The sequence below is a fragment of the Aquarana catesbeiana genome, linkage group LG07 (assembly GCF_042186555.1).
Source record: "Aquarana catesbeiana isolate 2022-GZ linkage group LG07, ASM4218655v1, whole genome shotgun sequence".
Taxonomy (NCBI): domain Eukaryota; kingdom Metazoa; phylum Chordata; class Amphibia; order Anura; family Ranidae; genus Aquarana; species Aquarana catesbeiana.
In genome coordinates this window covers 290,482,268-290,505,321 of record NC_133330.1, presented here as the reverse complement: position 1 = coordinate 290,505,321, position 23,054 = coordinate 290,482,268, and the positions used below count along the sequence as shown (strand labels likewise).

Here is a 23,054-nt window from a genome sequence, read left to right as displayed (position 1 = left end):
GCCAACTGGCACCAGAACCCCTGGACTGTGCCCATTTCAATGCATGTTTGTAAGTCTGTATTTAATATATCAAGACTAATGGAATCCATTACTTTTGTAAAGCCCAGATATGCCCCCCTCCAACTCTGAATGCCTGAAAACAAGCCTTTAACTAAAGGCACAATTTTCCACACAGCTCTGTTTACTCTTCTTCTGATCTCCCCAAAAGTCTTCAAAATAGGGGAATAAGGCCAATGAAGCCTGGGGATAATTTCCAAAAAAAACAAATGCCTGTATCAGTAAAACAATGGGGTTCATTTACTAAAACTGGAGAGTGCAAAATCTGGCGCAGCTCTTCAAAGAAACCAATCAGCTTCTAGGTTTTTTTGTCAAAGATTAATTAATCAAACTGAAATTGAAAGCTGATTGGCTACCGTGCACAGCTGCGCTGGATTTTGCATTCTCCAGTTTTTAGTAAATCAAACCCAATGACTGTAAGATTGAAAATGAGATCAAGTGTTCTTTGTTGCCTATGTCATATCCCCCCAAGGATTAAAATATCAGGCCACATTTTATGTAACCTACCTAACTCAAAAAGTAAATGCTCCCATACCATACCCATTCTTACCACTCCAAAATACTTTAAATAAACCTGGATGAAAGGCTAAATTTTTTTTAGTATACCCTTCTTCCTGCTCTCCTTTGAGCTCAAAATATGAAGAAATGTCCAACAATCCAAATAATGCAGGATTGACCTAAAATGGTGATTCAAATCAGGGCGGATAATATAATTTCTAGCTATTAGATTTCCAATTTACATACAGTAACTATAGGAGATCCTGCTGCATATGTGAAAAAGACAAAAATCCTTCTCTAAAATAAACTCATACTGCGAAAGTGACTGTTTAAATTATCTAAAAATGTAGACCATATAATCATATCCTCCCTCATATCACTGTTGATCCTAACATGTGGATGAGGCCATTTTAACCACTTGCCGACCGCCGCACGCCGATGTATGACGGCACAATGGCAGCGGTGGGCAAATGGGCGTACCTGTACGTCCCCTTTAAGAGCCGGGGATAGCAGGCACCGGAGGCGCGTGCGTGTGCCCGCCGCATACAGCGTGACCGTGCCAGAAGGACCGGTGGACTCGATGTCTACCGGTCTCCCGGCGATCCTTTTAGGGAGCCTCAGAACAGGTGCCTATGTGAACAAGGCATTTCCCCATTCTGGCTTGTGTCATGACATAGACCACCACTCCCCCTCATCGGGAGCAGTGATCGCTGTCATGTGACTTGAAGCCCATCCCCCCCACAGTTAGAATCACTCCCTAGGACACACTTAACCCCTTCATCGCCCCCTTGTGGTTAACCCCTTCCCTGCCAGTGTCATTTACACAGTAAGCAGTGCATTTTTATAGCACTGATCGCTGTATAAATGACAATGGTAATAAAATAGTGTCAAAAGTGTCCGATGTGTCCGCTATAATGTCGCAGTCCCGATAAAAATCGCAGATCGCTGCCATTACTATTAAAAAAAAAAAATATGCCATAAAACTATCCCCTATTTTGTAGACACTATAACTTTTGCGCAAACCAATCAATATACGCTTATTGCGATTTTTTTTACCAAAAATATGTAGAAGAATACATATCGGCCTAAACTGAGGAAAAAAAATCGTTTTTTTACATATTTTTGGGGGATATTTACTTTAGTAAACAGTAAAAAATAATGTGTTTTTTTCAAAATTGTCGCTCTTTTTTTGTTTATAGCGCAAAAAATTAAAACCACAGAGGTGATCAAATACCACCAAAAGAAAGCTCTATTTGTGGGAAAAAAAGGACATCAATTTTGTTTTGGTGCAATGTCGCACGACCACGCAATTGTCAGTTAAAGCGACGCAGTGCTCTGGTCAGAAAGGGGGGTAAAATCTTCCGGGGCTGAAGTGGTTAAACATAAAATTGAGAAGTGGTAAAACTGGTAAAACTCTAGTGGCAAAAGCTGAAAGGGCCCAAAGGAGACTGCATCTCTTTTAAAATTAGCTTTTTCTTTCTAATGAATGAAGGAATTCGAATTTTTAAGCTATTACTCTTTTTCAGGAAGCATGAACTCCACATTACTATTGTCAATTGTGATGCCCAAATATTCATCAGAAGTAGTAGGCCATAATGTTTTATCCTCCTGAGTAAGGGGCATGCAGAACTAGAAGATGAAGAGCCCATAAAAAGAAATTAATCTAAATAATGAATTAAAAAAGTGGAGATGTAGTATTGTATCGAGAGTGGGGTAACCCCTTTGTGGGACTCTGAAACGGGACCATGACCTTTCTCCAAGGTGTGATCCATGGTGAAGCTTGTTATGGCTTCAACAGTACCCAAATGGGCAGATGGCTCAGTTGTTAGTGGTTTTAGTGAACGTTTTCCCTTACCAAGTTTAGATGTTACTGGCTGCACAATTGCTAAGAATATAAATTCTGTAAATTGTGTACATATTATAGTTAGAGAAAACATTTCAAGAGTTATGCCACGTACGCACGATCGGAAATGCCGCCAGCAAAATTCAGATGAGAGCTTTTTGTCAGAAAATGCGACCGTGTCTATGCTCCATCGGTCTTTTGCTGGCGGAATTCCAGCCAGCAAAAGATTGAGAGCATGTTCTCTATTTTTTGGTCCGGAAAAGTTCCTATCCGAAAATGCGATCGTCTGTATGCAATTCGAATGCGCAAAAAATCACGCAAGCTCGGAAACAATTTGATGCATGCTCGGAAGCATTGAACTTCATTTTCTCGGCTCGTCGTAGTGTTGTATGTCACCGCGTTCTTGACGGTCGAAAGTTCAGAGAACTTTTGTGTGACCGTGTGTATGCAAGGTAAGCTTGAGCGGAATTCCGTCGGAAAAACCATCCAAGTTTTTTCTGACAGAAATTCCGATCGTGTGTACGTGGCATTAGACAAAGGCAGAATTGCAGGTTTGTTTGATACACCTCCTTTTATTCATTTTAGAATATCCCCCTTAGTTTTAGTTCCCAAAAAAGAAAATAATTCATATAGAATAATTCATCATCTGTCTTTTCCTAAAGGGGAGTCATTAAATGATGAAATAGATGATAAATTATCATCAGTATCATACACATCTTTTGACGAAGCTTTGGCAAATAGTAGGCTTTTAGGGAAAGATGTTTTACTAGTTAAATCAGACAAAGTTTGGATTTAGATTACGTTCAATTAATCCACACTGTTCCATCTCTTTAGGGTTTTTTTTTTTTTCAAATATATGTTTACTAAAAATGTGGAACAACATGTATATACCAAAGTAAATGATTTAGCAATCAATTACATATAACAATAACAATATATAACAAATCCAAACTAATAGGATGACTGTATAATATCAATAAGTATTAGACAAAAGCATGTGTGAATACAGTTCACACCTAACATGAAGGTTTACACTTCATTCCCTGTTCTCATTCATTGTAGGAGTATACTCTCACTCTCTCCTCCTATAGTAATTCAGACCAGTTGGTTCACTTAACCAGCAACTTATTTTACTGAAGAATTAGTTGTCATACAGTATGTGGTAGCTTCAATAAAGGTATACAGTACAATTTTCATTCACAGTTTCAATCCCTTTCCCGACAAGTGCTGTATTTGGGCTGTGCTGTGGTTCTCTTACCTTTAGAGCCCTTTCACACTGGGGCGGGGGGCGGCGTCGGCGGTAAAACGCCGATATTATTAGCGGCGTTTTACCGTCGGTATGCGGCCGCTAGAGGGGCGGTTTTATCCCCCGCTAGCGGCCGAGAAAGGGTTAAATACCACCGCAAAGCGCCTCTGCAGAGGCGCTTTGCCAGCGATATAGCCGCGCCGTCACATTGATTTCAATGGGCAGGAGCGGTAAAGGAGCGGTATATACACCGCTCCTTCACCGCTCCGAAGATGCTGCTGGCAGGACTTTTTTTACCGTCCTGCCAGCGCATCGCTCCAGTGTGAAAGCCCTTGGGGCTTTCACACTGGAATGCAAGCAGCGGCACTTTCGGGTCGGTTTGCAGGCGCTATTATTAGCGCAATAGCGCCTGCAAACCGCCCCAGTGTGAAAGGGCTCTTACATTGCACTAGTTTCCACTCAGTAGTAGTTTGGCTCAACTTGGTCCCGTTTCAGAGACCCACAAAGGGGTTACCCCACTCTTGATGCGATACTACATTACTACATCTCCACTTGTATGGTCTTCTCAACTTCCACAGCCAACAACCAACTACCAACTACTGGCCCAGCCCCATGTCCTTCTATATATACAACCGGTATGGGAAGTAATCACCAACTAAAAAGGCCGACACCATAGCAAATTAACCCATGTATAACCAGACATTATAGGAGAAGTTTTGGGTATTTTAAAAACAAACATACATACCCTCTCCATGCTGCAGCATCAGTCTGATGCTGCAGCTGCCCACCACCAGCTATATGACGGAGAGCTGAGCAATCACATGACCACTGATCACTCAGTTCTCGATATTCCCGAAGCAGAGAGCACTGACTGCCAGTCACCGCTCTCTGCTCTGCCCCTAATGGCTCACTAGAGTGACAGGCTGGAGAGGGGGCAGGCAAAGCTGGGTTTGAATCTCAGCTGCACACTGTCAGCTTTCGATCACACTGTTGGGTGGATCCTGACAATGTGGTTGGGATTCATCCCCAGCCTGGAGCGTTTCTGTGATGCCAGCAGGCAGCGGGCTTTAGCTTGCTGTCAGCTGATTCTGGTTTACAGGAGAGCAAAAGTAAGTACACTCCTGTGACCCAGTAGAGAAGTATGGCCAAAATAGCTTTGGCTATACTTCTTTTTTTATTCTGTAAATACACAGCATAGTAAAGTAGTAAATAGTAAAATCTACTCTGTCTCTTTAAATCTACTCTGTCTCTTTCTTTCTAATCTAGCCATCTGTCTTTATCTAATGTATAACAATTGTTCTTTTTTTTCTAGGATACTGCAGCAGTGGAGGAGGAACCCATCCTGAGAGTCTCAAGGCAGCTGCGTGAACACCATCAGCAGTCAAGATGGCCTTTTGTGGATGATGAGATTCTATGTTGCTGATGGAGATGCATTGATGGCGGGCCAGCAGCCTGGTTGCCCGAAATGCTTTTCCTGAGCCCAATGACCCTTGTGAAATGATATGTTGCAGTATCCACACATGTTGGCAGGTCTTTCCACTGATAATGAATGCACTTGGCATCTGCCCCATAGCAGATTTACTGCTACAGAGCGGCTCTCCTGGGCAGGATTACGTATATATATATATATATATATATATATATATATATATATATATATATGCATACCTCCCAACTTTTTGAGATGGGACTGAGGGATAGCTATCAGCAAATGTATGTAGGCATAGGACACGCCCCTTGTCACGCCCCCTTAAAGGAGATTTGTACAAAAAAACAAGATTGATTAAACCCACAAATGCACTACTATTCCTTTATATTGGCTTTTGGAATTTACAAATGCAGCAATTTAGAAATCAGATGAAAGGAATAGTGCTGGAAAACACTTTTTGATAAATAAAAAGTACATTTTATATACATCTATATAGATCAGACCAAAATGAGGGACAAATGAGGAGGAATGAGGGACAGAGGGACATTGTTCCAAATCAGGGACAGTCCCTCGAAATCAGGGACAGTTGGGAGCTATGTATATGTGTAGCACCCTCTAGCTAGGTAGGTGCTAAAGTGAGGATTTTTATGAGAGTAGGAAAATTTAGGCAGGCCTAGCTGGTTGCTAGGCCTGTTTGTTTTCATTCTGGGCTGGGAGTGGCTCAGGCTAGCAGTTGGTGACTCACAAGCAGCATCACTTCACTGTCACCTCCCTCTTCCTTCTAGAAAGTGCTAGAAGAAGAGGAGGGGAAGAGAGGTGGAGCTGCCTGGGTTATCTTAAGGAGCATTGACCAATCCCCAACTTGGATTGGCAGGGGGCAGGCCTCCTTAAATACCTGAGGTCAGCCCAGCTGTGAAGAGACTGTGAAAAGGGGAGTGGAAAGAGGTCATTGCAGCCAGTCTGGCTGGCAGTACCTGAAGAGAGCTATCTGGGAGTGGTAGCTGAATAGAAGATAGCTAGCACCTGAACTATTACTACACCACAGGGTCCCGAGGTCCCTGCCTGCAAAAGGCAGTTCACTGAGGTCTGGCTGAAGCTATGTCAGGCCTTCCCATGAGGTGCTAGCTAGTCTGGAGGAGTAACAGTCTGCAGCAAGGGAAGTGCTGGGGGAGGAACAGTCTGCAGCAAGTTTTTGTTCTGGAGAGAAGGTTGAGGTGTATATACTAGAGTGTATATAGTAGTTCCAAGCAGGTTTGCACTGAGTATTCCTGGGCATCCCATAATTCCCAAATCCCTATCCAAGTTTAATCCCCTCAAATAAAAAAACAAAACAAAGCTATGGACTGGTCTGTGTCTTTGAATGACTAAGAGATGGATGTCGGGCTGGGCAGGGTGACAGGTGAACCACAACATTCAGCAACCAGTACGGGGCCATGGCTACGTATATGTGATTCTGCACTTCCACCTGCAGGGGGAGGGGGGCGCACAAGTGCCGCTTCTGTTGTGATTAATCACAGCAGAAGCAGATCTATGGGTGCCTGGCAGTGGATTTCCTTCAGCACCCACCGATTGTCGATAAAACACACAGAAATGAGATCTGCCTATGTAAACAAGGCAGATCTCTGTTCTGACAGGGGAGAAGGGATTGATTTTGTGATCCTGCAAAGCCATACCCCCCAAATGTCCCTGATTTCGAGGGACTGTCCCTGGTTTGGAACAAAGTCCTCCTGTCCCTCTTTCCTCCTCATTTTCCCCTCATTTTGGTCTGATCTAAATAGTTTTATATAAAATGCACTATTTATTTTTCAAAAAGTGTTTCTCAGCGCTAAACCTTTCATCCAATTTTTAAATTGCTGCATTTATAAATTTAAATAAGTCAGTATAAAGGAATAGTAGTGGTAAAAAAAGCACTTGTGGGTTTAACTAATCATTTTTTCTGCATAATTTTTCTTTAACAGGCGTGACAGGGGTGTGCCCTATGCCTACATACTTTTGCTAATAGGTGTCCTTCATTCCCATTTTAAAAAGTTGGGAGGTTTGGCAAAGCAGAGACAAAAAACATCACTTCTAGTAAAAGCCCCTAACACAGTACACAAAAACAATGGCTAGGCACACCGTTAACCCTTTGATCGCCCTAGATGTTTAACCTCTTCCCAGCCAGTGTCATTAGTACAGTGACAATGCATATTTTTAGCACCGATCACTATATTAGTGTCATTGGTCTCCACAAAAAGTCAAAAGTGTCAGTTAGTGTCTGATTGCTCTCCGCAATATCGCAGTCCCGCTATAAGTCGCTGATCGTCGCCATTACTAGTAAAAAAAAATCCATAAATACATAACATAGTTTGTAGACGCTACAACGTTTGTGTAAACCAATCAATAGACACTTATCGGGATTTTTTTTTTACCAAAAACATGTAGCAGAATACATATTGGCCTAAATTTATGAAGAAATTTGATTTTTAATTTTTTTTTATTGGATATGTTTTATAGCAGAAAGTAAAAAATATTGTTTTTTTTTTTTTTTTTTTTTCAATAGCGCAAAAAATAATAAAAGCAGTGGTAATCAAATACTACCAAAAGAAAGCTCTATTTGTGGGAAAAAATATGGCATAAATTTTATTTGTGTACAGTGTCGCACGACCGCACAATTGTCAGTGCTGTATCGCAAAAAATGGCCTGGTCAGGAAGGGGGGTAAATCTTCCGGAGGTCAAGTGGTTAATTTATCTTGTGGCTTGCAGGTGCAAGATGTTCCCCGTCCATAAGTGACCCACACCATAGCCACTGCCTCATCCTGCGCTGCTTATCCCCGGGCACCCATACATCCCTACCCACCCTGCCCCCTTCCTCCTTCATACCCCCATCCACACTACCGATTTTTTTGACCCAAGCCCCCAAGCCCCCTGTGACACAATCACAGGTCCCTGTTGGTCTTTCCGTGCTCTACACCCCCTCACCCATTTCCTCCATGAATTAAATCTTTAAAGTTTATATAAATATTTTTTGAAACTGTAAAATGTTGTCTTTATTATCTTTTGATGAATAGCACTGATTCGGCCGACAGTCAGCACACAGCTGTGCCAAGCGTATCTTCCTGCCCCAGCTGTTTGCTGAAGAATTGTGGGGACAATCTTCCACAATTCCATTCTGAAGTCATTGTATATTTCAGAAGACATTTGAAGAGTTTATCCATGCTGTAAAAGTACAAATGGTTTGATCGTGCTGTGACGGTTAAAACACCATAGCTTGTTAACTTTGACAGGCCATGTCCCCTGTTCCTCTTAACCCATCCCCTGGCTGAGAAATTCCTGTCAACTTCTATATGAGATCTCCCATTCTTAGGTACCATTTATAGAATCGCTCTCAAGTTCTCCCCAAAGATTCTTCACTTCTTTACAGGTCTGGACTCTCTGCTGTCGCAAGTTCTTGGGAACCCGAATTTCCCTAGCACTCCTTGATGCCAAGTTCCACCTGTTTGTGATGGCTTAATCAATTCCGACTTCTGGGAAAATAGGAGATGGAAATTGGTCTTTCCCATTTTTTTTTCAGCGGAAACACGGGGGGAACGCAGTTCTGGCACCTGCAGCACTGAATGTATGTAATGGCAAGTGGTGCTGGGGTGTGCTGGAGGGTCCATGGCTGCTGGGGGGGATCGATTTTTCCTGAAGAAGATCTACTTTTGAATGGCAGTCTACTATCATTGCTGGTGGGTGGACCTTTTTGTTACTGGGGGGAGGGGGCTTATGTTGTTGGGGGTTAATTGCTGCTGGAAGGGATCTACCATTGAGGGAGGGGTCTAATATTGCTGGTTGCTGGAGAGTCTATTGATGCTGGGCTGGCTGCTGGGAAATCTGTTGTTGCTGCTGGAGTCTATTGTTGTTGGGGTCCATTGTTGCTGGGGGAATCTATTGTTTCTGGGAAGAGTCTATTGTTGTTGGCTATGGGGAATCTACTTTACTGCTTTTCTTGTTGTTATTAACAAATTCCATACAAAATTACCTATCACCACAAAATGATATTTGGTTCTGTATTCTCTAAAAGGGCCGGTACTGAGAGGTGGGAAGGGGGTGGAACCAAGGGATGGTGCTCGGAGGTGGGTAGGGGGCGGAGACAAGAAGTGACTCAGAAGAGGGGAGTTCCTGGTTCCTGCACCTATTCTCTGAGAAGAGCTATCTGTATTAATGTACATATGCCAGGAGTGCACACGCAATTGTGTTTCCATGGGACACAGTATTGAAAATAAGACACCCATAAACTACACAGCAGAACTAACACTAAGGGGACAAGGAGAATCAGAAGGAAGAAATCTATACATCAAGAGGCATCACTTATAGTAAGTCTTTACAGCAGCATTAGAAGAAGGAAAAAAATGTAGGCTTTAACAAGGAGGATGATTATTATGGAGGATTTATTATGGCTCTCACTCCAGAGTACACCGGATGTGCACATTTATGTACGTCTTTACGTGGGTGTGGGATGTAAAAATTTTCCCTGCTTGCAGCAGAATGTAAACAAAAGACGTTTCGGCATTTCAATTTTTTTTTTTTTTAAAATAGTGTGGAGGTCCCTTTCAGGTGTGGTATGGATTTTAAGGCGAAACCTACACCAAATTTTTTTAAAACATTGCATGCGTGGGATCCTCCCCAAAATCCATACCAGACCCTTATCCAAGCATGCAGTCCAGCAGGCCAGGAAAGGGGGGAGACGAGCGAGCCCCCCCCATCCTCCTGAGCCATACCAGGCCACAAACCCTCAGCATGGCGCAGTGCTTTAGGAGTGAAGGGACTCTTTCCTATAAACCTGGGCTGTGGTTGTGGGTATCTGCGGTCAGGGGCTTAACGGAATCTGGAAGCCCCCTTTAACAAGATGGCTCCCAGATCTCCGCCTCATTCCCCTATGTGAATGTGTATGGGGTCAAAGTAGATAAAAACTAAGGGGTGGGGCCAGCCAATGACATCACAAGACGGCCGCACAACCTGATGACGTCACTGACCCAGCATGTCCTGGTCGGTAACATCATAAGGGGCGGGGGGCCTCCCCCCATGTTGAGGGCATGTGGCCTGTTATGGCTTAGAAGGAGAGGGACGCTCACTCGCCCCCTTTCCTGGCCTGCCGGGCTGTATGCTCGGATAAGGGTCTGCTATGAATTGTGGAGTGATCTCACAGCATGGGGTTCCCCTTAAAATCCATACCAGACCTGGAGGGCCTGGTAGGATTGGGGGGGGCCCTACAATGTTTTAAAAAAAATGTTTTAATGCCAGCAATTCTTTTGTTTACATTCTGCTGTCAGTGAGGATTGCCCGCTATTTACTGGTTGTTAAAGTGGGGTTCCACCCCAAAAAAAAAAAAAAAACTACATGAAAAATAAAAAAAAAAACTACAAAAAAACATTTGGATATATATATTTTTTTTTACTTACCTCTAAATGCCTGTTGCTAGGTGGTCCCTCGTAGTCTGCCTCTTCCAGTGCCTGGGCTGGTGACATCACTTCCCCCTCGGCACAGGAAGGGCTCAGCTCTGCTCCCTCCCTCCTGTCAATCATCTGGGACCCATTACAGGTCCCAGGTGACCGAGCGGCCAATCACGGCGCGCGGCGCCGCTCACGCATGCGCAGTGGGTGCCAGGCTGTGAAGCCACAGCCCGGCGCCCACAGTTGCAATGCCGGCGCCGCTGAACGGAGGGGGAGACGAGCGGGGCTTCGATCCCCCGCATCGCTGGACCCTGGGACAGGTAAGTGTCCAATTAAAAGTTAGCAGCTGCAGTATTTGTAGCTGCTGACTTTTAATTTTTTTTTTTTTTTATTGGACCTCGGGTGGAACTCCTCTTTAAGGAAACTGCGGGTGCTGCCTCCTTAATAGGCAACGATAATTGAATATATTCCTTGAATGACATGTGGCTAGACCACGACTTGTTCAACAAATGTATTTATTTATTCTGTTTAGTGGATTGACTATAGAGTCAGTTTATGTGGTATTTACCGTGCATTTTTTACTAGTGCGGTAAATACCACATAAATTGACAGTGTGAATTGACGATTTGAATATCGTATGAGATAATTGGAAAAAATGTGTCACGTGAATCAATTATCTCATGTGACATTCTTTATTGAATTGAGCTCTAAGTGAGGTTACCAGACTTTCAAAATGAAATCTGGGGACACCCTACCGACCATGCTGACTTTTAACCACACCCCCATTGGTAGCAAAACTCAAAGATCATGACACATTTTTAACATGCCCTAAAACATTTGATTACAGTCTTTTAAAACAAGACGCAGACGTGCAAGGTATAAAGACAAAGTACATTGGACACTGCAAGTAGAGAAATGATGTGGCATGCTATTTGCGGTGAAGTGATTTGTTGGTGTGGCCAAACTGTGATGACAGTAGGAAGAGATTAAAGGGTTTTGGTTAAGTGCAGGGTTCAGGAGTGTGTGACAGTTTTTCAAAGGTCAAGAAGAGAATGGAATGCACAGACTGCAGAGGTCAGATGTAAGTAACGCTGATAGACCAGAGGTCAGGTGTAGGTAATGCACAGGAAGCAGAGTTCAGGTGCAATTAACGCATGGGAAGCAGTGGTCACATGTAAATAAGACTAGAGGAGCAGGGATAAGATGTAAGTAATGCAAAAAGAGCAAAGATCAGATACAGAGAGCTGAGGTCAGATGTAAGTAGCACACAGAGAACAGAAGTCAGGTGTAAGTAACGCATGTAGATGAGAGGTCAGGTGTAAGTAACGCATGTAGAGGAGAGGTCAGGTGTACGTAACGCATGTAGAGGAGAGGTCAGGTGTAAGTAACGCATGTAGAAGAGAGGTCAGGTGTAAGTAACACATGTAGAGGAAAATTCAGCTGTAAGTTAAGCACGTAGAGGAGTGGTCAGGTGTAAGCAATGCACGTAGAAGAGAGGTCAGGTGTAAATAGCGCATGTAGATGAGAGGTCAGGTGTAAGTAACGCATGTAGATGAGAGGTCAGGTGTAAACAATGCATGTAGAGGAGAGGTCAGGTGTAAGTAACGCATGTAGAAGAGAGGTCAGATGTAAGTAACGCATGTAGAAGAGAGGTCAGGTGTAAGTAACGCATGTAGAAGAGAGGTCAGGTGTAAGTAACGCATGTAGATGAGAGGTCAGGTGTAAACAATGCATGTAGAGGAGAGGTCAGGTGTAAGTAAAGCATGTAGATGAGAGGACAGGTGTAAGTAACGCATGTAGAGGAGAGATCAGGTGTAAGTAACGCATGTAGAGGAGAGGTCAGGTGTAAGTAAAGCATGTAGAGGAGAGGTCAGGTGTAGATAACGCATGTAGAGGAGAGGTCAGGTGTAAGTAACGCATGTAGAGGAGAGGTCAGGTGTAGACAACGCATGTAGAGGAGAGGTCAGGTGTAGATAACGCATGTAGAGGAGAGGTTAGGTGTAGATAACGCATGTAGAAGAGAGGTCAGGTGTAAACAATGCATGTAGAGGAGAGGTCAGGTGTAGATAACGCATGCAGAGGAGAAGTCAGGTGTAAGTAACGCATGTAGAGGAGAGGTCAGGTGTAAGTAATAATAGAAGAGCAGAGGTCAGGTGAGTAAACCCTGCCCCATTCAGTAAACAGATAAGATTTTAGATCCCCTAATACCTAACAATCCCCAAATTAAATATAGGAGAGCCCCTTCATTGAGAAATCAGTTGGTATATAATGTGGCTAACCCCCTATTAGTAAAAGGGTAACATTGTTCAATGGGATTGGTTATTTCCCATGTATAAAATGTTTACCACGCAGAATGGTTGGAAATTAGGGGGAGATATTTCATTTTAAAGCTCTTACAAAAAGGGGATAGGGTGTGATATAAAGAAATGTGTCTCAAGTCATACAATGCATGTAACATATGTTTCATTCTGTCCATGTATTCACTAGTATGTAGGCAAAGCCACCAAAGTGGACATGTTAGGGTTGCTAAACATACCAATAACATCTGGAAAGGTTACAGGAAGCTTAATGAGTATTGACATTTCAGAAAGGTACATTACATTATCCTTTATACACTGCCGCCAAGTGGGATGAAAAACAGTTAGGCCTTGTTCACACAGGCGATGATGCCCATATAGTGTGAATGGACTATTTTTTGCAGCATCTGTAGCTTCTAGGTGCTGTGTGCAGGCAGCCTATTGAATTTTATTAGGACCTGTGACAGGTGTGCAGGTGAGTGACCCCAAATGCACACTGTGTTCGGGAACACTCACCCACACCCCCACACCTGTCACATTAGGATAAGCGGCTGTGTTTGTGGAGCCATGCATCCTAATAGATTTCAGTGGGCTGCCAGCACGTATCAGCTGTAAGTGCAAAAAAACATTCCGTTTCTGCTATATGAGCATCATCGCAAAGTCTTATATAGCAAATTACTGTTTTGCAAAAAAAAAAAAAAAAAAAAGATTTTTTTATGTAACACTTTTTTGTCGGGTCTCTTTTCTATATGGTTTTAACAAACTGATTTTAAGAGGTAGTTTTGTAACTGCTGAAGTATCATTGACTGGCATTAGTAAAATTGTCAGTGGGTATTGTACTGACATCTAGTGCTGAAAAGGGGGAAATACAATATAGATAGGAAGCATTTTTTTTAGAGAAGGAAGAGCTTGGAAGGGGATCCCTTAGAAAGAAAATGGTCCACGGCTCACAGCGTGCTTGCATCAGCCGATGCAAGCACGCTGTGAGCCGCGGACCATTTTCTTTCTGTGATGATGTACATTTTATACTTGTAAGTAGACTACAATAAATGCCTATGTTTTACCTATACGGGCTTCACTATTATTGCTCTCTTCCTACTGGGTTATCCTGCCAGTGACTGCATAATCCATTCATCTTCCCATGTGAACCTTGATGTCCTGATGATATGTGACTACCTGGCTTTTCCCATTTTCTGGCTGTCTGTGATGGAGTGTGTCGGAGTTACTGTTGAGCCTTGGCATCTTATGATTACATCGCATGCTTTTCATATTTTTCTGGTTGGCAGATTGGCAGCACGTGGGTGTGGTGTGCTTTCTTTGTGCACACTGAAGTTTGGTGGAGGCTTTACGTCATTTTTACTCTTCAAAAAGTTCTTATGGACTATTATATTCACCTGATAACTTTGTTTCAATTTAGCGCTGCATTTTGACCTTTTTTATGTGCGTTTGATGAATCAACAAACTATGCTGGCTGCTAACCCTTTTTTCTAGTTAGCGCAGATATTTGTTCACATTTGTTTCACTTAGTTTAGATATAGCTGACCAAAATGGTTTTATATTCAGGCAAGACCACCACAGCTGTAATAGTGTGCCACGCGATTCACAACATCTCCAACATAGATCAGACATATGACGTGTTATTTATTTTTTCACATTTCTTTTCATTCATTTTTTTTTGATTCACTATAATCAAAGATTGTGTATTTTCATGTTTAGGCTGCATAGAAATGGACTGTTGTATCCGTCCTCAGTCCTTTTTCTCTGTCTCAAAAGTGAGACATTAGGGGTCTGTTTAAACCCCTGATATTTCACCAAAGCCCCCCAATGGGGGTCCTAAACAATAAACAATATGCAAAAAAACAATAAGATAAAATGGTTAAAGAAATAAAAGAACAAAAATAAAAAAAACTACTAACAAACACCAGTGGCAGAACTACCAGGGTCACAAAGGTTGTACTTGTGACTGGGCTCTGGTGATCCCCCACCGTGGGAGAATCCCAAGATTGAAGGAAGGTGGCCCACTGTGGGACCGTAATAAAGGGTTCCAGAATGGGCATAAAAAAGCCCTGGGATCAGTGGGAAGAGCCTCAATGGTTTCTTGCACCAGGACCCTGAAGGTTCTAGTTATGTCACTGGCTCCTCCTATGGGTTATTAAGGATACCTTCTTTATAAGTTCAGGAGAGAAGAGAGAGTCATTTGATCTCCATCCAGAGTAGTTGGCTTAGAAAAGGTGTACCTGCAGAAACTTAAATTAATGATGTGAGTTAATGATACTTAAAATCTGAAATGATGAGCTGCTGCTGTTTCTAAGAGTTTAAAAGTTGACGACAGTTGTGTGGGTACTCACATGCCCCAAAAGAGCATCTGGTCTAGGGATAATGCATTTACTTCAGAAGGGGAATAGGAATGACCAAGGCCACAAAGAGCTCAAGAATGCAGAGATGGTCAGGACCCCTCGAGAAACAGGTTGGGTCAGACAATCTGGGTGTAACTTTTTTATTGGAAATCAGATATTCCCCCGAGAGAAGCCTGGAAAGATAGGGAAGGATCAGTGATCTTGTTATGCTTCTTGAAACTTCAATAAAATATTGAAACAGAAAAATTAGGAACAATGGTCTGGCTATGACATGGCTAAGTTCCTTGAGAACTCTCAGGTGTAAGCTATCTGATCTCGTTGATTTATTCACATTAAGTTTTTTCTAATTAATATCAAACCTCGGTCAGTACGGCATATGTGCAGAAGTGTGTCTGGACTGCTGCAATCACAATACAAGCTGTGGAATAGTTTACTAATGGACATCAACAAACTGCTCCACTGCTCATACGAAGCATGTACAAGATCAGACAGGACATCATCGCTGGGCTGGATGGGGTAAGAAAAAAGAAACTGTATGCTGATGTTTTTTGTAAATGCTGACACTGATTCCCATCTGCTTAAGGGGGACAGACCTCAGTGGGTGCAATGCATAGAAGACAGAGTCCAAAAAGTATAACTAAGATTATTGCTTGTCATGTAAAGATTGCATTGCTGTGGTCAGGTAAATGAATGGGGTCCCTTTAAGGAAACAAAAAAATTATAAATTGTCTCCCCCAGAGGTCAATCCGTGTATCTGTTGACAATATGCAATATATACATTGTGCTAACCTCCGTTATGTGTGCTCAGTGTTTATTATTTTCTATGACAGATATATATACTTCAGAATTCTCCAGCAATCTCCAGCACAGAGTACAGAGTTTCAGCCACCACTCAGAAGTCCCAGGCCCTGCCTTGTATTATTCATCATACTGCTAGCTGGATTTCCACAAAGATCCTGGAGATGAGCGGCTGCTGTGGTGTTGTGCGGATGAACTATAAACCCTACATGATCTCGAATGAGCTTTCTATGGACTTTTATGAAGCAGATGGGCGGTTATGGACTTTTTATGGATTTGCTTATGTTCCTCCAGTGGCTGATATAGGCCGTTATGTGTAGATAGATTATAGGGTCACTTTTGCACCATTTTTGGTATATCTGTGTTTCTACTCCATATGGCCCCCACTTACCCATCATTAACAACCCAGAGTTTCTTCATACACTAGGAGTCACCAGCTTCCTCAGTAGGGATGCCACTCAGTCTCCGTATTTTACTCAGTTTCTATGTAATGGATTTCTAACTAATAGCTTAAAGGCATCGTTCACCTTTGCCAAAAAAATGCCTATGCAGATAAAGGATGTCTATAGATGAAAACAAACTGTGCAGCTTTGACCAAAGTCGAATAATGCCCTTGGCATAGGTCATTCACGTACCACACAAAGCCTGACTGGAAAACTTCTAGGATGTTGCTAAGAGAAACCAAGCCAACCTTAGTGGTCACGTCCACCATCACTGGAGGGAGCTCTTTCTATAATTCAAACCCCCTCACATGTCCTTTCTCTCTCCTGATGCAGTAGCTCTGAGTTCAAAATTAGAGAGCTCGCTCCTGGAATGGTGAAGGTGAACATTAATAGCTTGGAGTATTTTAGCAACATCCTAGAAGTTTTCCAGTCAGCCTTCTTGAGTTACATAAATGGCCTACAACTATAGCAAGGGCATTATTCAACTTTGGTCAAAGCTGCATAGTTTATCTCAATGGGTCTATAGTAAAACAAAATACAGAATTCCATAATAGACACACACACATAGACAGGTAGACCATATTCTGCAAGGGGGGAAAAGAAAAGACAGATCAGGGGAAGGAGGCATATGATAGCACTTGCGCACTAAATTTTTCACTGATACTGTATATATGGATCCAAGGCTACCAAGAGGAAACACTTCTCAGGATTGAGTAGTGTCCTGTCATAGGATTGGAATAAAGGGAGAAACCCCTCTTCTCTCCTAGTCCACCAAACAGGAATGTGCCCCAAAGGACAAGCATTCTGCCCTTATAACGTCCTTCTGCATGGCCCTCCATTGTCCAATAGAAAGGGGGGCTGGGGGGACACATTCCTTTGGGGTGCATTCCTGTTTGGTGGACTAGAAGAGGAAAGGATTTCTCCTACCATTACCATCCTGTGACTGGATAGTACAACTGGCCAGTGTCTTTGTATGTAGTTTTGCAGAATTCTTCATCTTTTTAGTCCTATATAGGAGTATCCTGTTAGTTATTCCCTACAGAATTATGGAACCTTTAATGCTTTAACCACATGCTGACCAGCCGTCGCAGTTGTACTGCGGCAGAATGGCACGGCTGGGCGAAACTATATTATGTAACGTCGCTTCGCCCTGTGGCCACTAGGGGGCGTGCGCGGTCTCGATCACCGCCGGGCTCCTGCGATTACTCGGGGCACACGGAGAACCCGAAACTGTGTGTGTAAACACTCTGAGGGGAGAGCTGACAGATCGTCTGTTCATACAGAGTATGAACAGACGATCTGTTATCTTCCCTGCACAGTTCCCATCCCCCTTCAGTTAGAACACAAACTAGGACACACTTAATCCCTTCACTGCCCCCTAGTGTTAACCCCTTCACTGGAATAGAGCAATGAGTCGTCCAATATCATGACACATATGACACATTTATGGAAAAATGGAGGCCTTGGATGGGTTTCATCAATTTCTCAGACTTAAAAACTCTGGCATGAGCTTCCCAATTGTTTTTTCACACATTGCCTTACTCTTTCCTGTTCCCCTTCTTTCATCCTTTTGCCCCCTCTTTATACCTTGCAAACTGTTTTCCTATTTTATATCTGATAGGATCATTTTCCCCACTTCCCCCATTTTATTACCTCTATTATTTTTGCTATGACTCATTTTCCCCCTGTGCTTGGTCCCCTTACATCAGATTTTATTTCTCATATAGACACATGAATGGAGAAAAAAAATACTATTATTATGTACATTTACTCCTCTGACACGGTAATGTTCCTTGACACATGTTTAACTTATGCCGGCCATACACAGTTCAAATTTCGAAAGAATTTTCTTTCGAAAATCGTATCAAAGAATTTTCATACGGATTTCGCACCATTAGTGGGCTGCAGCAACAGACGATTTTCGTGCGGCAATCAAATTTGAGAAATCGGACATGTTTTTTAGAATCAGACAAAATTTTTAGAAAAACGAACGATTTTCTAATCAACAATGGGAGAATCGTGCGAGAAATGTAATAAGAAAAGAAAATTTACGGAGAGAAAAGAAGATTCCCAGACACGAAAATTCTTTTCTGTAGCAACATGAGGTGAAATTGAAGGCTTGGTCGGCCGAATTTCAAAAATCAATGGTGGCACCATCGGATCACAAAAAAAACAAACTTTCTGATTTTGAAAAGAAAATTCGTTCGAAATTCGACCATGTATGGCCTGCTTTAGTTAGTAGCCTATCTCTCTCTGTTGTTGACTTCTTAGCAGAAAGTAATTCTGCATTTAATGTACCCTTTCCTCTTTTCTGTGCCCTTAACCACTTCAAGACCAAGCCTATTTCTGACACTTGTTATTTACTAGTTAAAATCAGTATTTTTTGCTAGAAAATGACTTAGAACCTCCAAACATTATATATATAATTTTTTAGCAAAGACCCTAGAGAATAAAATGGCGGCCATTGCAATATTTAATGTCACATGGTATTTGCGCAGCTGTCTTTTAAACGCAGTTTTGGAAAAATTACACTACACTGAATTAAAAAACAAAAACAATAAAGTTAGCCCAAATTTTTGGTATATTGTGAACGATGATGTTATGCCGAGTAAATAGATACCTAACATGTTACGGTTTAAAATTGCACGCACTTGTGGAATGTCGACAAACTATGGTACTTAAAAATCTCCATACGTGACGCTTCAAATTTTTTTAATGGTTACCAGTTTAGAGTTACAGAGGAAGTTTTTGCTAGAATTATTGCTCTCACTCTAATGATCGCAGGGATACCTCACGTGTGATTTAAACACTGTTTACTTTTGCGGGTGTGACTTACGTATGTATTTTCTTTGGAGTGAGAGCACGCGGGGACAGGGGTGCTTTAAATTTTTTTTAATCTTATTTATTTATTAATTATTACACTGTTCCTTTAAAAAAAAAAATCTGATCACCTTTTATTGCTGTAACAAGGAATGTAAACTTCTTTGTGACAGTAATAGGCAGTGACAGGTAATCTTTATGGAGAGATCTCGGGTCTAAAAGCCCCCAAACCCCTCCTCTGCACTTCAAAGTATTCCGAACGCCAAAATCCTCATTTTTTGAATACCTTGGATTTTTTTAAATCAGCGCCGTTGGCTGCCAAGTAAACCGGAAGGAACGTTGTGATGTCGCTTCTGGGTTACTACATCAGAGACCAGTGGGAGGGAGACCCAGGCGGAGCGGCAGAAGGGGGAGGATGTTGTGATAATGGCCGAGCGTCTATTTAGCCACATCGATTGTTATCACATGAAAGCCGACCGTCCACTCTAAAAAACAGTACTGGGGTGCAGACATCACCCCAGTATAACCACTTCAACAAAATGACGTACAGGTACATGATTTTGCGTGAAGTGGTTAAATTACTTGGTTTAAAACAATATATAGAAATCCACAAAACAGAGCCATTTACTCCAAAAAGTCAACAAAAGATTGCTGTATAATCAGATTAACCACATGCCGACCGGGCCATAGCCGAAAGACGGCCACAGCGCGGTCGGCTTATCCTGGGAGGGCGTCCATGGACGTCCTCCCAGAATACTGCTCTCGCGCGCCCCCTGGGACGCGCACCTGAGAACTTCCGTGAGCGCCGGGTCCGGAGGACCCGGCGCATCACGGATCACAGTGAACGGCCGCTAATCGCGGCAGTTTACCATGTGATCGCTCCGTCAAATGACGGAGCGATCACATGTAAACAAACCGGCGTCATGTCATGACGCCGGTTCCTCCCTCCCCTCTGTGTACCGATCGGTACAGAGGGGGGGAGGAGCGGGGGAGGGATTGGATGGTAGCAGCGTTGTGGGCTGCATCTGTAGTGCCCACAACGCTGCTCTGTGACAAATACAGTCACATCCAGCCATCCATCCCTCCATGCTCAGCAATCCCTCCATACTATAATACCCCACAATACTCTGCACTACTCCGCAACACCCCACAATACCCCACAATGCTCTGCACTACTCCGCAATACCCCGCACTACTCTGCAACACCCCACAATACACCACAATACACCGCAATACTCCACAATACTCTGCACTACTCCGCAACACCCCACAATGCTCTGCAATACCCCGCACTACTCTGCAACACCCCACAATACCCCACAATACCCCGCACTACTCTGCAACACCCCACAATACCCCGCACTACTCTGCAACACCCCACAATACTCCGCAACACCCCACAATACCCCGCAATACCCCGCACTACTCTGCAACACCCCACAATACCCCGCACTACTCTGCAACACCCCACAATACTCCGCAACACCCCACAATACCCCCCAATACCCCACAATACCCCACAATACCCCACAATACTTCGCAACACCCCACAATACCCTGCAATACTCCGCAACACCCCACACTACTCTGCAACACCCCACAATACTCTGCAATACCCCACAATAGCCCGCAATATCCCACAATAGCCCGCAACACCCCACAATACTCAGCAACACCCCACAATACTCTTCAATACCCTGCAATACCCCGCAATACTCTGTACTACTCCGCAACACCCTGCAATACTCTGCAATACTCTGCAACGCCCTGCAATACTCTGCAATACTCTGCAACACCCTGCAATACTCTGCAATACTCTGCAACACCCTGCAATGCCCAGCCATACCCAGTCATACCCAGTCATACTCGGCGATACCCTGCCATGCGCAGCCATACCCAGCCATGCGCAGCCATACCCTGCCATGCGCAGCCATGCTCAGCCATGCTCGGCCATGCTCGGCCATATTTAGCTGTACTCGGCCCCTGTATGTGGCCAGGCTGTGGAAGTCTTACACATGGGGTATCGCCGTACTCAGGAGGAGTAGGTGAATCTATTTCGGGGTGTCATTTTTGCTATGTACATGCTATGTGTTCGAAATATTGTATAAATGGACAACTTTGTGTTAAAAAAAAAAATGTGTTTTAACCACTTCCCGCCCGCTGGCCATCATACGACGTCCTTGACTTTGTGCGGGGATATCTGAATGATGGGTGCATCTACAGGCATCATTCAGATATCATCTTTTTCAGCCGGCGATTCCCTACACCATAGGAATGATCATAGCGGCTATTCCACTGCTTGATCGTTCTTATGGGAGGCGAGAGGGGACCTCCTCCCCTTCCTGCCTCCCTCCGGTGCTTCTACCATCTCACCGCTACGATCGAAGCCAGGATCGTTTTTTTTTTTTTTATTTCAGGCTTCCCAGCCTAGAGGTGAGATGTGGGGTCTTATTGACTCCATATCTCACTGTAAAGAGGACCTGTCATGCCATATTCCTATTACAAGGGATGTTTACATTCCTTGTAATAGGAATAAAAGTGATCAAAACATTTTTTTTTTGGAAAAAAGTGTCAAACTAAAATAAATAAAGTAAAATGAACAATAAAAAAAAAAAAAAAATTTTTAAAGTGCCCCTGTCCGTGTGGTCGCATGCAGAAGCGAATGCACACGTAAGTCCCGCCCACATATGAAAACGGTGTTCAAACCACACATGTGAGGTATCGGTGCGAACGTTAGAGCGAGAGAAATCATTTTGGCCCTAGACCTCCTCTGTAACTCAAAACATGTAACCAGTAAAAAATGTTAAAGCGTCGCCTATGGGGATTTTTAAGTAGCGAAGTTTGGCGCCATTCCACGAGCGTGTGCAATTTTGAAGGGTGACATGTTAGGTATCTATTTACTCGGCGTAACTTCATCTTTCACATTATGCAAAAACATTGGGCCAACTTTACTGTTTTTGTTTTTTTTTAAAGCACAAAACTGTTTTTTTCCCCCAAAAAAAGCGTTCAAAAAATTGCTGCGCAAATACCGTGCAAGATAAAAAGTTGCAACAACCACCATTGTATTCTCTAGGGTCTTTGCTAAAAAAAACATATATAATGTTTTGGGGTTCTATGTAATTTTCTAGCAAATAAATGATGATTTTTACATTTAGGAGAGAAATGTCAGAATTGGCCTGGGTGCTCCAGAACGCATGGAGGTGCTCCGTGCATGTTGGGCCTCTGTATGTGGCCACACTGTGTAAAAATCTCACACATGTGGTATCGCCATACTCGGGAGTAATAGAAGAATGTGTTTTGGGGTGTAATTTGTGGTATGCATATGCTGTGTGTGAGAAATAACCTGCTAATATGACATTTTTGTGGAAAAAAAAAAAAAGAAAAAAAAAATCTTGATTTTGCAAAGAATCGTGGGGAAAAAATGACAACTTCAAAAAACTCACCATGCATCTTTCTAAATACCTTGAAATGTCTTCTTTCCAAAAAGGGGTCATTTGGGGGGTATTTGTACTTTTCTGGCATGTTAGGGTCTCAAGAATATAGATAGGCCGTCAGTACTTCAGGTGAGATCAATTTTCAGATATTGGCACCATAGCTTTTGGACTCTATAACTTTCACAAAGACCAAATAATTTACACCGATTTGTACTTATTTTTACCAAAGATATGTAGCAGTATAAATTGTGGCCAAAATTTACGAAGAAAAATTACTAAATTTGCTAAATTTTATAACGGAAACAAAGAAAATTTCATTTTTTTACCGAATTTTCAGTCTTTTTTCTTTTATAGCGCAAAAAATAAAAAATCCAACGGTGATTAAATACCACCAAAAGAAAGCTCTATTTGTGTGAAAAAA

General features: G+C 42.8%; 1 protein-coding gene across 3 annotated transcripts in view; it reads right to left on the bottom strand.

Moving 5' to 3' along the window:
• Window positions 1-23,054, bottom strand: part of PODN (podocan) — a 123,064-nt gene that overhangs the window by 54,453 nt on the left and 45,557 nt on the right. The window lies entirely within an intron of this gene.